Raw genomic sequence first — 14,313 nt, forward strand, 5'->3', positions numbered from 1 at the left:
TTATCTGGATTACCAGACAGAGATTCTTGCTCTCTTCTTCTACTTTCTCCCAAACAGAGTCTCTCTTTCTCTCTCTCTGTTGTAAGGTTCTTGGACCTGGGCATAGGGCAACAAAATCACCCTTGTGGGCACCACCACTGGCACTGTGCTTGGTCAGGCCTGAAGCCAGCACATCACTGAGACTTGCCCAAGGCCTGCTGTAACCACTACCTGGCTATCACCTTTGTTTGCTCAAGGCCCTGGGGCTCTACAATCAGCAGGTGGTGAAGCCAGTCAGGTTTGTGTCCTTCCCTTCATGGTAGCAAGCTCCCCCTGTCCCTGGGCAGGTCCAGAGGTACTGTCTGCGAGCCAGGGACTGGAGTCCAAAATCTTAGACATGTACCTGGTGTTCTATTGTACTACAGCTGAACTGGCATTCAAACAACAAGACACAGTCCTTCCCATTTTTCCCTCCCATTTCTACCAGCAGAGGAGCCTCACTCCATGACCACCACCAGCATAGGCCCACAGGGTACACTGCCAGGCTACCACTGATGTTCCCTTAAGACCCAAGGGTTCTTCAGTCAGCTTGTGGTAAATGCAGCCTGGCCTGGAACTCATCCTTCAGAACAGTGAGCACGCGCTGGCCCACAGCAGGTCCAGAAATGCCATCCAAGAGCCAAGTCTTAGAAGTGGGGACCTCAAAAACCTGCTTGATGCTCTACCCCCATATGGCTGAGCTGATATTTAAGGGCAAAACAAGTCTCCTTTACTTTTCCCTCCACTTTTCTCAAGCAGGAGGAGTCTATCCCCATAAGCACAACAGATGGGAATGTACCGAGTCTCACCTGAAGCCATCGTTCTGAGTCTCACCCAAGGCTCATGGCTCACTACCTGGGTATCTCTGCTAGTTATTCAGGACCCAAAGACTCTTTAGTCAGCAGGTGATGGGTCCTGGCAGGTCCATCCTTTCTCCTCTTCCCACTTTATATCTTATGTTTTCCTTCATGATTTCATCCATATCCATGGTTTTTTCTATTCATTTTAGGCTGATACTTCCAAATATATATGCCAGGTTGAGATTTTTCTCCTAAGTTCCAGAATTGCTCTATCTACTGGACAGCTTCACTGGGATATCCACAAGTGCTCCAAAGGAAACAAGTCTCAAGTGGAATTTTTCTTTCCCTTCAATCTGTTCACCTCTGAGCTCTTTAATCTAGTGAATGGGACCCATTCACCATAGCCTTAAGTCTTGGCATTATCCTTGATTTCTCTCTCCTTCAAACCCCACATGCCATTGACCACCGAATCTTGTTTATTTGCTTTTCAGTGTTTCTCAAATGGGTCTCCTTTCTACCCCTACAGCCAGTGACTTAATTCAGACCTTATCATTTCTTTTGGACTTATTAGTCTTATCTCCCTGCTTCTGACCTTGGTTTCTTTCAATTAGTCCCATACAGCAAAAAAATGACCTTCCCGAAATATTAGGTTGGTGCAAAAGTAATTGTGATTTTTTTTTTTTTTTTGCCATTTTTCAGGCAAAAATCACAATTACTTTTGCACTACCAACCTAATATAATCCAATTATTATTGTTTCCATACAATTAAAAAAATAACAATTATCTGTAGGCTTCCAGATAAAACTCATGTTCGCCACCATGGCCCAGAGTGCCCTAACCTGCCACCTTCATCTCTTACCACATACTGAATTACTCAGTTTCCTGGATGCCCCATGCTATCTCATAGATCCTAGTATTTCCACATGCTGTTCCTTCTGCTAGGTCTTGCTCCCTCCTACTAATACCTCTTCATGGCATTCTTTAAGACTCAGGTCAGACACTTCTACATCTGAAGCTTCCCTGATATTCCCCTTTTCCAAGTTGAGATTGGGCACCCCTCCTGGTATATGTAGAAAATAGTTGGCCAGGCGTGGTGGCTCAAGCCTGTAATCCCAGCACTTTGGGAGGCCGAGGTGGGTGGATCACGAGGTCAGGAGATCGAGACTATCCTGGCTAACATGGTGAAACCCCGTCTCTACTAAAAATACAAAAAACTAGCTGGGCGTGGTGGCGGGCGCCTGTAGTCCCAGCTACTCGGGAGGCTGAGGCCGGAGAATGGCGAATGGCGTGAACCCGGGAGGCGGAGCTTGCAGTGAGCTGAGATCACGCCACTGCACTCCAGCCTGGGAGACACAGCGAGACTCCATCTCAAAAAAAAAAAAAAAAAAAAAAAAAGAAAATAGTCCATATATATTATTTGTGAAGCACTGACTTTGATTTTTAAAAAGTATCTGTTCATGGCTTTTCTATCACTAGATTTTGAGTCCCTCCCTGCCCTCTGTTCTGTCTATGCTCTGCCCTGGCTTAGCTTTTCTTCAAGTACTTATCACCATCTGGCATACTAGGTTTGTCTCTATCCCTCAAAAAGAATATGAGTTACATGAAGGTGGAGATGTTTTACCTGTTATGTTCACTGCAATATCCTTGATAGCTAGACTACAACAGTGTCTGGCACATAGTAAGCACTCAGCAGTCATTTGTGATGTAAACAAATAAATCTTCGCCCTGAGCACTTCCAGCAGTATCTAACACATAATGTGGTTTGTTACACTCTACTGCAACCTTGTTTACTCATCTGTCCCTGCTACAAGAGTGTAACTCCTCAAGGTGACTGTATTTTGTTTACCTTAGTATCTCCAGTGCTTAGCATTTTTTTTTTTTTTGGCATATACTATACTGCATAAATAAATCTCTTCAATACTGCAAATTCATCAGGGCAGGTGTGAGGTCCCCCAACACCTGGAATACTGCCTTCCACATAAAAGATATCTGATGAATGGCAAGCTGAGCATAAGCCACAAAAGAAATTCTTTATAAAATTGAAGCATAATACCAGGGTGTGTGAATAGCATTATACATACACAAAATCAGTTTTTGAAATCCAGCCTTGGGGGTCTTATGATTTCAGGTTAGGAATTAGATGCTTACACTGTTAAAAAAATAAAATTTATGAGAGGAGCATAATAAATTGGGATTATTTCATAAATTGTTTTCTTTATCTGAATAACGCGAAGATTTACTAATTTATTAGAGGTAACAAAATGGTGATATTTTATTTCGATTATTTTTTCTAAGCTGGAATGTTTCTAAAAAAACACATTTTCACTCACTATTTGAACATTTTGTATAGAAAATATAATTCTTTTTTTATTTGTTTCAAAGTAATGAGTTAGTTCACTTCCATTCTTCGAAGAAGAATAGTACATTTTATTTTTAACTTTTCGTACTTTTGTAACCTAAAGGATTTAAACATATTTAAAGTGTTTTCAAGTCATTGCAGTTATTATCTTTATTGATCCTCAAATTATCTTATTTTGGTCAGTGGAAATCTATGCAAACCAGTGCTTGGATAGGTTGACTTTTTTTGTTTTTTGTTTTTTTTTTGAGGCAGGGTCTCCCTCTGTCATGGAGGCTGGTGTGCAGTGGCGTGATCTTGGCTCACTGCAACCTCTGCCTCCCAAGTTCCGGCGATTCTCATCTTCAGCCTCCCAAGTAGCCTTCCAAGCATTCTCTTGCTTCAGCCTCCCAAGTAGCTGGGATTACAGGCATGCACCACCACGCCTGGCTAATTTTTGTATTTTTTTGAGATGGAGTTTCACTCTTGTTGCCCAGGCTGGAGTGCAATGGCGCGATTTCGGCTCACCGTAATCTCCACCTCCCCGGTTCAAGTGATTCTCCTGCCTCAGCCTCCTGAGTAGCTGGGATTACAGGCGCCCTCCACCACGCCTGTCCTATTTTGTATTTTTAGTAGAGACAGGGTTTTTCCATGTTGGTCAGGCTGGTCTCAAACTCCTTACCTCAGGTGATCCACATGCCTCAGCCTCCCAAAGTGCTGGGATTGCAGGCATGAGCCACTGCGCCTGACCAATTTTTGTATTTTTAGTAGAGGTGGGGTTTCATCATGTTGTCCTGACTGGTCTCGAACTCCTGACCACAACTGATCTACCCACCTCGGCCTCCCAAAGTGCTAGGATTACATGCATGAGCCACCAAACCCGGCCAAGCCTGGCTTCATTATAATAGCTTTCACGCTTGCTGATATGACAACATCTTGTCCAGGTTCATATTGTATATTTTCTATCCTGGGCTTAGAATCAACTATTTTTCCCAGGAGACTTGATTCCTCATATGAGAAAGGGTAAAAAGTCAAAAGTCAGAACCTAAGGATGCTCATTGATATTAAATTGATCATGATTTTTAGGTATATCAGCACAAAGGGCAACAGCTCTTTCTTTTTTAAACTTTTAAAAGGTTTATATGGAGACACAGTCTCACCATGTTGTCCAGGCTGGTCTTGAACTCCTGGCAGGGTACAAATGATACTACATTTTGGCTTCATAAAGTACTGGGATTACAGGCGTGAGCCACCATACCCGGCCAGGGCAACAGTTCTTCCTGTCATGTTTCTCCAGTTACTTTGGTGACCTGCTGCTCATTCTCTATTGGATTCCTGAGAAAAATATTATGGGAAAAATATTCTATAATCAAGTTCTTGCATGCTCTTATAAGTATTTTATTGTGGTAAAATACATATAAAATAAAAGTTAACATCTTAATTTCTTTTTTGTTGTTGTTGTTATTGTTTTGTTTTGGTTTTGTTTTGTTTTGCTTTTTGAGATGAGGTACACTATATTGCCCAGGCTGGTGTCAAACTCCTGAGCTCAAGCGGTCCTCCTGCTTCAGCCTCCCAAGTAGCTAGGATTACAGGTGCACACCACCATACCTAGATCATTAATCATTATTAAATATGCTGTTCAGTGGCATTAGGTACATTCACATTGTTGTGCAACCATCACCACCATCTATCTCTAGAACTTTTTCATCTTCTTTAACTGAAATGCTGTACCCATTAAACTCTAATGCCCTACTCCTCTCTTTCCTCAGTCCCTGGCAACCACCATTCTTTCTGTCTGCATGAATTTGGCTACTCTAGGTACCCCAGACAAGTCGAGTAATAAAACATTTGTCTTTGACTGGGCACGGTGGCTCATGTCTGTAATCCCAGCACTTTGGGAGGCTAAGGTGGGTGGATCACTTGAGGTCAAGAGTTCAAGATCAGTCTAACCAACATGGTGCAACTGCATCTCTACTAAAAATACAAAAAATTAGCCAGGCGTGGTAGTGCACACCTGTGATCCCAGCTACTCGGGAGGCTGAGGCATGAGAATCACTTGCACCCAGGAGGTGGAGGCTGCAGTAAGCTGAGATCGCGCCACTGCACTTCAGCCTAGGCAATAGAGCAAGACTCGGTGTCAAAAAAAAAAATGTCCTTTTTGTGTCTGGTTGACTTTATTTTTCATAACGTCTCAGGGTTCACTCATGTTATAGCATATATGAGAAAGCCTTCGTTTTGAAGACTGAACAATATTCCAATGTGTGTATACACCAGATTTTATTTATCCATTCATCCATCAATGGGCATTTAGGATGGCTCCAACTTAGAGCTATTGTGAATATTTCTGCTATGAACATGGGTAGACAAATATTTGTTTATACCTTTGCTTTCACTCCGTTTGAGTATATACCCAGAAGTGAAATTGCTGAATCATAGAGTAATTCTACGTTTATTTTTTTGAGGTACTGATCTACTGCTTTCCACAGTGGCTGCACAATTTTACATTCCCACCTACAGTGCACAAAGGTTCTAATTTATCTGCATCCTTGCCAACTCTTGCTGTCTTTTGTTTTATTTTTTGATAATAGTCATCCTAATGGGTGAGTGGTGGAATCTCATTGTGGTTTTGATGTGCATTTTCGTAATGGTTAATGATATAGACCATCTTTTCATGTGCTTCTTGGCCATTTGTATATATATACATATTTGAATTTTTTTTTTTTGAGAAATGACTATCCAAGTGCTTTGTCCATTTTTAAATTGGGTTGTTTATTTGTTTATTTTTGCTTAGCTGGAGTATTAACAGTTTGTATGTTTATATTTGAAGTTCAATTTGGTTGGATATGAAATATTTAGCTCGGGCCGGGCGCGGTGGCTCAAGCCTGTAATCCCAGCACTTTGGGAGGCCGAGACGGGTGGATCACGAGGTCAGGAGATCGAGACCATCCTGGCTAACGCGGTGAAACCCCGTCTCTACTAAAAATACAAAAAACTAGCCGGGCGAGGTGGTGGGCGCCTGTAGTCCCAGCTACTCGGGAGGCTGAGGCAGGAGAATGGCGTAAACCCGGGAGGCGGAGCTTGCAGTGAGCTGAGATCCGGCCACTGCACTCCAGCCTGGGCGACAGAGCGAGACTCCGTCTCAAAAAAAAAAAAAAAAAAAAGAAAGAAATATTTAGCTCATATTTTTTTCCTTGGGGTGTCTTAAATATGTTACTCCATTATCTTTCAGCACAAACTTACTACCAAAAAGTTTGATGATGATCTAATATTATTTCAATTAGAAATGACTTGGTCTTTTTGCCTGTATGCCTGAAAGATTTTTTTTTTCTTATTGCCTGATAGGTTTAGTAAAATGTGTGTTGATGTTAGCTGTTCTGGGTCTACTTTCCCAGATATATACTGTGCCTTCCCAGTATGTAATCATTTTTGTTTTAGAAAAGTTTTATTGAATTGTACCTTTTAACATTTTGTTACATTGTATGGCTTTCTTTTTCTTCTTCATGAACTCCTATTACATGTATGTAGCATCTTCTTTGATATATACATATATATAATAAATACATATCTAAAGTTTGTGTATATATAAACTTTATCTCAAATTCCCCACATTATTGCCAAGAGTTAGTATGTTCAGTCATTTAAATTTTAGACATTCCAATAGGTGTAAATTAACATCTCATTATAGTTTTAATTTGCATTTTCCTAATGACTAATAATGTTGAGCATCTTTTCATATGTTTATTTGTCATATGTATATCTTCTTTGGTAAAGTATCCATTTAAATCTTCTGTCCTTTTGTTTGAGACAGAGTCTTACTCTATCACCTAGGCCAGAGTGCAGTGGCATAAGCTTGGCTCACTGCAGCCCAAACCTCCTGGGCTCAAGTGATCTTCCCACTTCAGCCTCCTGAGTAGCAGGGACCACAGGTGCATGCCACCATGCCCAGCTAATTTTTGTACTTTTGGTAGAGATGGGAGCTGGTCTCAAACTCCTGGGCTCAAGCGATCCAAATACATTGGCCTCCTAAAGTGCCTGCATTACAGGTGTAACCCACCACACCTGGCCTTTTGCCCATTTTTTTTTTTTTTGAGACAGAGTCTAGCTCTGTCGCCCAGGCTGGAGTGCAGTGGCCGGATCTCAGCTCACTGCAAGCCTTTTGCCCATTTTTTAAATGGTGTCTTCCAAAGAGAAGTTTTTAATTTTGTGTTCCAATGTATCAACTTAGTTTTTATGGATCACATTTCTGGTCAAGATCAATATATAAAAATATATCTAAACTTACCTATTAGTTCGAGTAGCTTTTTAATACATTACAATAGATTTTAGATATAGATGACAATGTCATCTATGAGTAAAGATAGTTTTATTTCCTCCCCACTATCTGTATGCTATTTATTTCTCTTCTTGCTCATTTTACTGGCTAGAATCTCCAATGTAGTGTTGAATAGAAACAGTAGGAGCAGACATTGTTGTCTTGTTCCTGGTCTTAGGGGGAAAGCATTTGGTCTTTCACTATTAAGTATGATGTTAAGTCTAGGATTTTTGAAGACACCCTTTATCAGGTTGAGGAAGTTCATTTCTGTTTTCAGTTTGTTGTGAATTAAAAAAAAAATCAGCAGTGGTTGTTGGATTTTGTCAGATGTATTTTCTGTACCTATTGAGACTGCCATATGGTCTTACTTTTTTGTTAGTTTGTTAATATAACAAATCACATCGATTGATTTTTCAAGTGCCAATCCATTCTTGCATTGCTGGGATAAGCCCCACCTGGACATGACGTATTATTTTTAAAAAATTATAGGTTATCTTTTTAGTACAGTTGTAAATTTGCAGAATAATTGAGTAGGTAGTATATGTAGTTTCATAAATCCACCTCAGGCTACTCCTCCCCAGTTTCTCCCACTATTAAAATCTTGCTTCCATGGCACATTTGTTGTAAATAATGAACAACTGATACATTACTATGAATTAGTCCATAGTTTACATTAAGAGTCATTGTTTGTGTTTTACAGTTGTACCAGTTTTGACAAATGTATAATGGGGTGTGTCCATAATTATAATTTCATACCGGATAGTTTCACTTTCCTAAGAATCCTCTATACTTCATGTATTCATTCCTCTTTTCCTTCCTTTCACATCCACTGATCTTTTACTGCCTCTATAGTTTTGTCTTTTCCAAAATGTCGTATGGTTGGAATCCTAAAACGTGTAACTATTTCAGACTGGCTTCTTTCAGTTAGCAATATTCATTTAAGGTTTTTCTGTGTCTACTGCTTGATAACTCATTTCTTCTTATTGCTGAATAATATTCAATTGTGTAAATCTATCAGAGTTTGTTTATCCATTTACCTATTAAAAGACATCTTGGACTGGGTGCCATGGCTCACACCTGTAATCCCATCACTTTGGGAGGCCAAGGCGGGTGGATCACCTGAGCTCAGGAGTTCGAGACCATCCTGGGCAACATAGTGAAACCCTGTCTCTACTAAAATACAAAAAATTAGCCCGGCATGGTGGTGCATGCCTGTAGTCCCAACTATTCAGGAGGCTGAGGCACAAGAATAGCTTGAGCCCAGGAGGTGGAGGCTGCAGTGAGCTGAGATCGCACCACTGCACTCCATCTTGGGCTACAGAGTAAGACTCTGTCTCAAAATAAATAAATAAATAAAAAACAAAATAAAATGAAATACATTTTGGTTGTCCCTAGCTTTGGCAAAACTATAAGCAAATAAAGTTTATAAAACTTATAAACAATGCTGCTGTAAACATTCACGTGCAGGTTCTTATGAAGACATAAGTTTTGGTCAAATACCTAGGAGTGTGATTGCAACATGGCAAAATTATGTTTAGCTTTGTAAAAAAACTGCCAAAATATTTTTTCAAGTGGTTGTACTATTTTTCATTTCTACCACAATGATTGAGGGTTCCTATTTCTCTGCATACTCATCAGCATTTGGTATTGTCAGTGCTTTGGATTTTAATCTTTCTAGTAGATATGTAATGGTATCTCATTGTTGTTTTACTTTATAATTCCCTAATGCTATATGACAATGAGCCTATTTTCAGATGTTTGTTGATATCTATATATCTTCTATAATATTGGTTTGATTTACTAAAATGTTTTAAAGAATATTTATCCCTGTTTTCATGAGGAATATTAGTTTGTAATTTTATTTTCTTGTAATGTCTTTGTCTGCTTTCATATGTTGGTCTCATAAAATGTCTTAGGAAGTAGTTTCCTCTTTTCAGTTTTCTGCAAGAGCTTGTGTAGAAGTGGCATTATTTATTTCTTAAACGTTTGGTAGGATTCACTCCTGAAACCATGTGCGTTTCTGGTTTTCTTTATGGGAATGTTTTAAACTCTGCATTCAATTTCCTCTGTAGACATAAGGCTGTTCAAATTAACTATTTAATCTTGAGTTATTTTTGATAGTTTGTGTCCTTCAAGAAATTTTGTCACAGATTTTAGCCATGGAGGTTTTTAAATTTTTCTATCTAGGTATTCTGTGTTTATGCTGGCCATTTTAAGCATCCTCACCACACACATACACACACAAAAGAAGGGTGATAATGGATGTGTTAACTAATTTGACTGTAGTAATCAGTACACAATGTATACTCATACCACCTCATCACACTGTTCACCTTGAATATACACAATTTTGTCAATGAAATATTTTAAAATACAAAATAAAAACTATTCTTCCAGCATCTCAGAATTTTGTAAGGTTTTATTTCTAAAACTAGAATGACAGTATAGCAAAGTATAAACCAATATGATTAAGAGGTCCCTAAGAAAATGTGGAAGTAGCTTTACTTGATTGCCACAGGGTCACATCTTTTAATGCAAGTGAAAAATTGAGAGATCAATATTAAAATGTACTTAAGATACATGAAAAACATTTCACAACTTCACTTTGCAGATTACAATGTGAAATTTTAATAAGATTACCAAAATTTTAAGTATTTGGTCTTATATAGATAACTAAAATTATTAATATTTATTATAAGAATACTGGTATATTAAATTTTTTTTATATAATAAAACTCTTTTCTTTCTCATGTTTCTTGGGGGAATCATTCAGCTTCTCTGGGCCTCAATTTATTCATTGGCAAAAATGGGTCAATTAGATTAGATTTTTGCTAAGACTTCTTCTAGACCTCAACTTTTTAAAAGTTTTCAATGTTAACTGTAAAACAAAGTGTTTACCTCTAAAGTGTTTTAAAATAATTGTATCAATTGGAACATAAGTATATATGGATGCCTAGCAGATAATTTATAGATACTGTAAAATGAGTTTTTCCCCACATTTATTTACTTGTAAACTGCTAATCTAAAGTAATATTGTTTTGGGAATAGAGGAAATGGAGTCACAGATGAAATCTTTATACTTCATGTTCCAAAGGAAGAGAGATGTCTCTTGTTTAAGCAATCTGCCCCAATTCCAAGTCACAGTGAGACTTGCTTTGGTGTCAGTCCTCTCGTTTATTAATCTTACCAACAAAAAAGGTCAAAGTGAGTGTTTTTGAGAAGATACCTTGGCACTGTTGCAGCAGCTATTAAAGTAGAGGATTAAATTGTGTGAATCTAAGCTCCTCATAAGCCCTGGAAATCAAGCTTGTTTTTGTGAGGAACTTGATCAGAAACAAAAGAGTTTGACTGAACATTATGCTGTCTGGACAGTCTTCAAGAGCACATGGACACAATTTATTCTTTAACAGGAGCCATGTTCTGGTTCAGATGTAAAAGTTTCACAGAAAAACACTGTGGGGTATGTGTAAAAGGAAACACTTAAAAATTGTATTAAAATTACCGCAGACTATAAAGATACAGATTTAGTCATTGTTTATCTTTTGCTCATTCTTGGAAGATTTTTAAAATTAAAATTTTTAATAAAAAGTTCTGGAAATCTTGAATGTGGCTTACTATCCAACTTGTCTGTATATCCAACAAGAAAAGTGTGCATTTTAAATAAAGGTAATCTCAGGCCCATTTGGTGTTTTGGAAGCAGCACTGTCTGTAGCTGATACTTCTGGTGGTATTCTGAAATATATCCCCAGGCCCACCTTGGATTTCAGCCACTGCTGTAGTGGAGAGTTCCACTCAATTTTAGACTCACTTTTTGGTGACAGCAACCAATCTTAAATGATTGCCCCATTTCTCTACTTTCTGATCTTGTATCCTTTCCAAGGTCATGGGAGCACCCTAGGCCTATGTAAACAATAACAAAATTCCAAGGCCCCCCAGCCATCTGAATGGACACCTCCTCTCAGTCAAGGGCATTCCAACATTATCCTGAAAAACTAGTTAGGGGATGATGGGAAGGGGAAGCCAGACATGCCCTTCTCCCTTTTGGAATTACTGATAGACCAGACTCTTTAAGTCTGATAAGAAACATTTACAATCTAGTCTCTCTGAAGTCTGCTACCTGGAGGCTTCATCTGCGTGATAAAACTTCACAACCCCTTATCATAATCCAGACATTCCTTTCTATTGATTCCAGGTCTTTAGATAATAACTCTTTCAACCAATTGCCAACCAGAAAAGCTTTGAATCCACCTGTGACTTGAAAGCATCTGCTTCCAGTTGTCCTGTCTTTTCAGCCTGAATCAATGTACATCTTACATTGGTTGATGTCTTCTGTCTCCGTAAAATGTATAAAACCAGGTTGTGGCCCAACCATGATGGGTATATGGTCTCAGGATCTCCTGAAGTCTGTGTCTCAGGCCACTGGTCACTTGTATTTGGTTCATAATAAATCTCTTCAAATATTTTATAGATTTTGACTCTTTTCCTTGATACCTGTGTGCGGGTAATCCTGTGATTATGGAGGGGTAATGCCCCACACCAGAGGGTCCAGGTTAGTGGACAAATGCTCCAGCTGCCAGTCCTTCCAGTGGACAATTCTAAAAGCACTGCTCATTTCTGAGGAGTCTCTGGTCCTGGAATCAAATCCCACATACCCATAATGGCAGTCACAGTAATATACATCTTATTAGGTTGTCTTCTCTCTCATTCTTCCTGTTCTCTCACTCTTGCTTCCTGGGATTACCAAATAAATTCCTCGCACCCAAGTGTTTGTCCTAGGTTTTCTGCTTTAGGAGAAATGTAAAACTTTGATATGAGGCGTGACCCTTGAGGGCAAATCTTAGGATGGGATTCTGGAACTGGATCACTTACCCTTATTGCTGGAATAAGTGAGATATGGTGATAACGGTGTGCATCCTAATTCCTATGAATCTTACCTGTGGTGGATTGGCATGAGAAGAAGTAGGTTATCTGGTAGCTCTATCACTACAATGGTGTGGAGACAAAGGATTATGGAATTGGCTCACATTTGTCAACTGCTTTGGAAGCCTTGAAAAAACAATACAAAAAAATAACTGGCAGGCCCAGATCAGCCAATTATCAACTTAGGGCATGCTGTGAAAGCCACAAGTCCTCCTTGGCAGTGTTTAAACAGGCTATTATCCCTTCAGCCATAGGGAAGCTGTGCTGAAAGTCAGATACACAATGTAACTGTAAGGATGGCAGAGTGGCAAAGAGATAAAAGATGCCACCTCAACAAGTCTCCTTTGCTAAAATCAGGGCCCTCATGTCAAAGGAGTGGGACTCTGAGACCTGGGATGAGACAATTTGAGTGCATGTGCTTGAGGATCTTGAGTCCCTGATTTCCTCTGAACCCTCCATGCCAGCCAAAGGAGGTATTTCTGCCACCCTACAGGAGAGCAACCTCCCCTTACCTGGAGACCATGTGAAGTGCTCGTCTGAGGTGGATGGCTTGTTAAATGACTCCTGTGTCTTCAAGATCTAATTCTGCCTTCCCTGACTGCTTTTAGATTAATTAATCTCAGATTTCAGCTGAGAAGAAAAATACAGTCCTTGAACTGGGAAGAAATGGCTTATTTACTGAAAGAATTTTAGGTAGTGGTTAGTAAGTACTGGCAGTAAGTTGGAGAATATGAGTGAAGATAAGTCTTGTGTGGGCTGGACCAGAGAGGCAGAATATAAGGCTGGATAGAGGAGAGTTTACTGACACAGGAGCACACTCTTATGACTCAAGGTATAGTATCTCATCTTTAGGACACATGAGCTGGTTTTAACAGGCTGTTGGGGTGGCTTGGTCATGATGGCCTATACTAAATGAGGCAGGAATGCTGGAAATGCCTTATCAAAGTGAAGAAGAGGTCAGAGGCAGAGAGGTGGATATGTTGAATGCATTTATTTAATGCCAAGAGAACAAAGGTAGTATTTTCCCAGGAAGGGCCCAGAGAACACTCTCTTGACTAAGATAATGAAGGATGTTACTGAGGGTGACATCAACATCTTTGATAAAATCATCAGAAGCTGTACCCTCGAGGCCAGGATTCACAGTAGGATATGATGCTGTAGAATTAGGCTCTTTAGTACTAACTGAGATGATAGGATTCTTTAATGGCAGGAGGCAGGTAGTGGCATTCAACCATCAGCAGCAAAGTAACAGCAAGCCTGAAGTAAATGCTACCTATGTCACCAGGAGTATATACGGTAAACATTCACCCAATCTTTCTTCAAAGGACTTTGAACCACTTCACAAAGTGAAACAAGTGGAATACTCGATCTTCGCAAAGGTTGTTGTATACAGGGCTCAGTTGCTTGATATCAAGTGATCTAAAATTGTCCTCATTGTCCCTCAAATAGAGTGGACACCCCACCAAATAGAGTGGATACCAGGGAATAGATGGAGTTTGGGCTCCAGTCTATTTCACAGTATTTTCAATTGCTCCAGCGGGGTCCCTCTGATTGTTTCCCTGGTCTCTAGTGCATACCTGATAAATATTCTTAATAGCTTCTTGTTAGTTTCCTGACCTATGGAAAAAAAAATCCACTGTGGCAGGGAGGATCAAGTGAAAAATCCCTAAAATTTTACCTTCCGTATCCCAGCCAAGACAGCAAACCAGAAACAATACTGCATTCTGAGTGGAATTTTGGAGATTAGCACCACTTCCAAAGACTTACAGGATGCAGAGGTAGCATCTTCTGCATTTACCTGTATGGCATTTGCCATGGTGGAAGACAAGGGGATATTATCAACTTAATAAAGTGATAGTGCCAATCATGTCTACCATGTCAAGTATGGTACCTTTCCTGGAACAGATCAACACAGCCTCTGCATGATA

Source organism: Macaca fascicularis, chromosome 11 (genome assembly GCF_037993035.2).
Source record: "Macaca fascicularis isolate 582-1 chromosome 11, T2T-MFA8v1.1".
In the NCBI taxonomy this organism is placed as follows: Eukaryota; Metazoa; Chordata; class Mammalia; order Primates; family Cercopithecidae; genus Macaca; species Macaca fascicularis.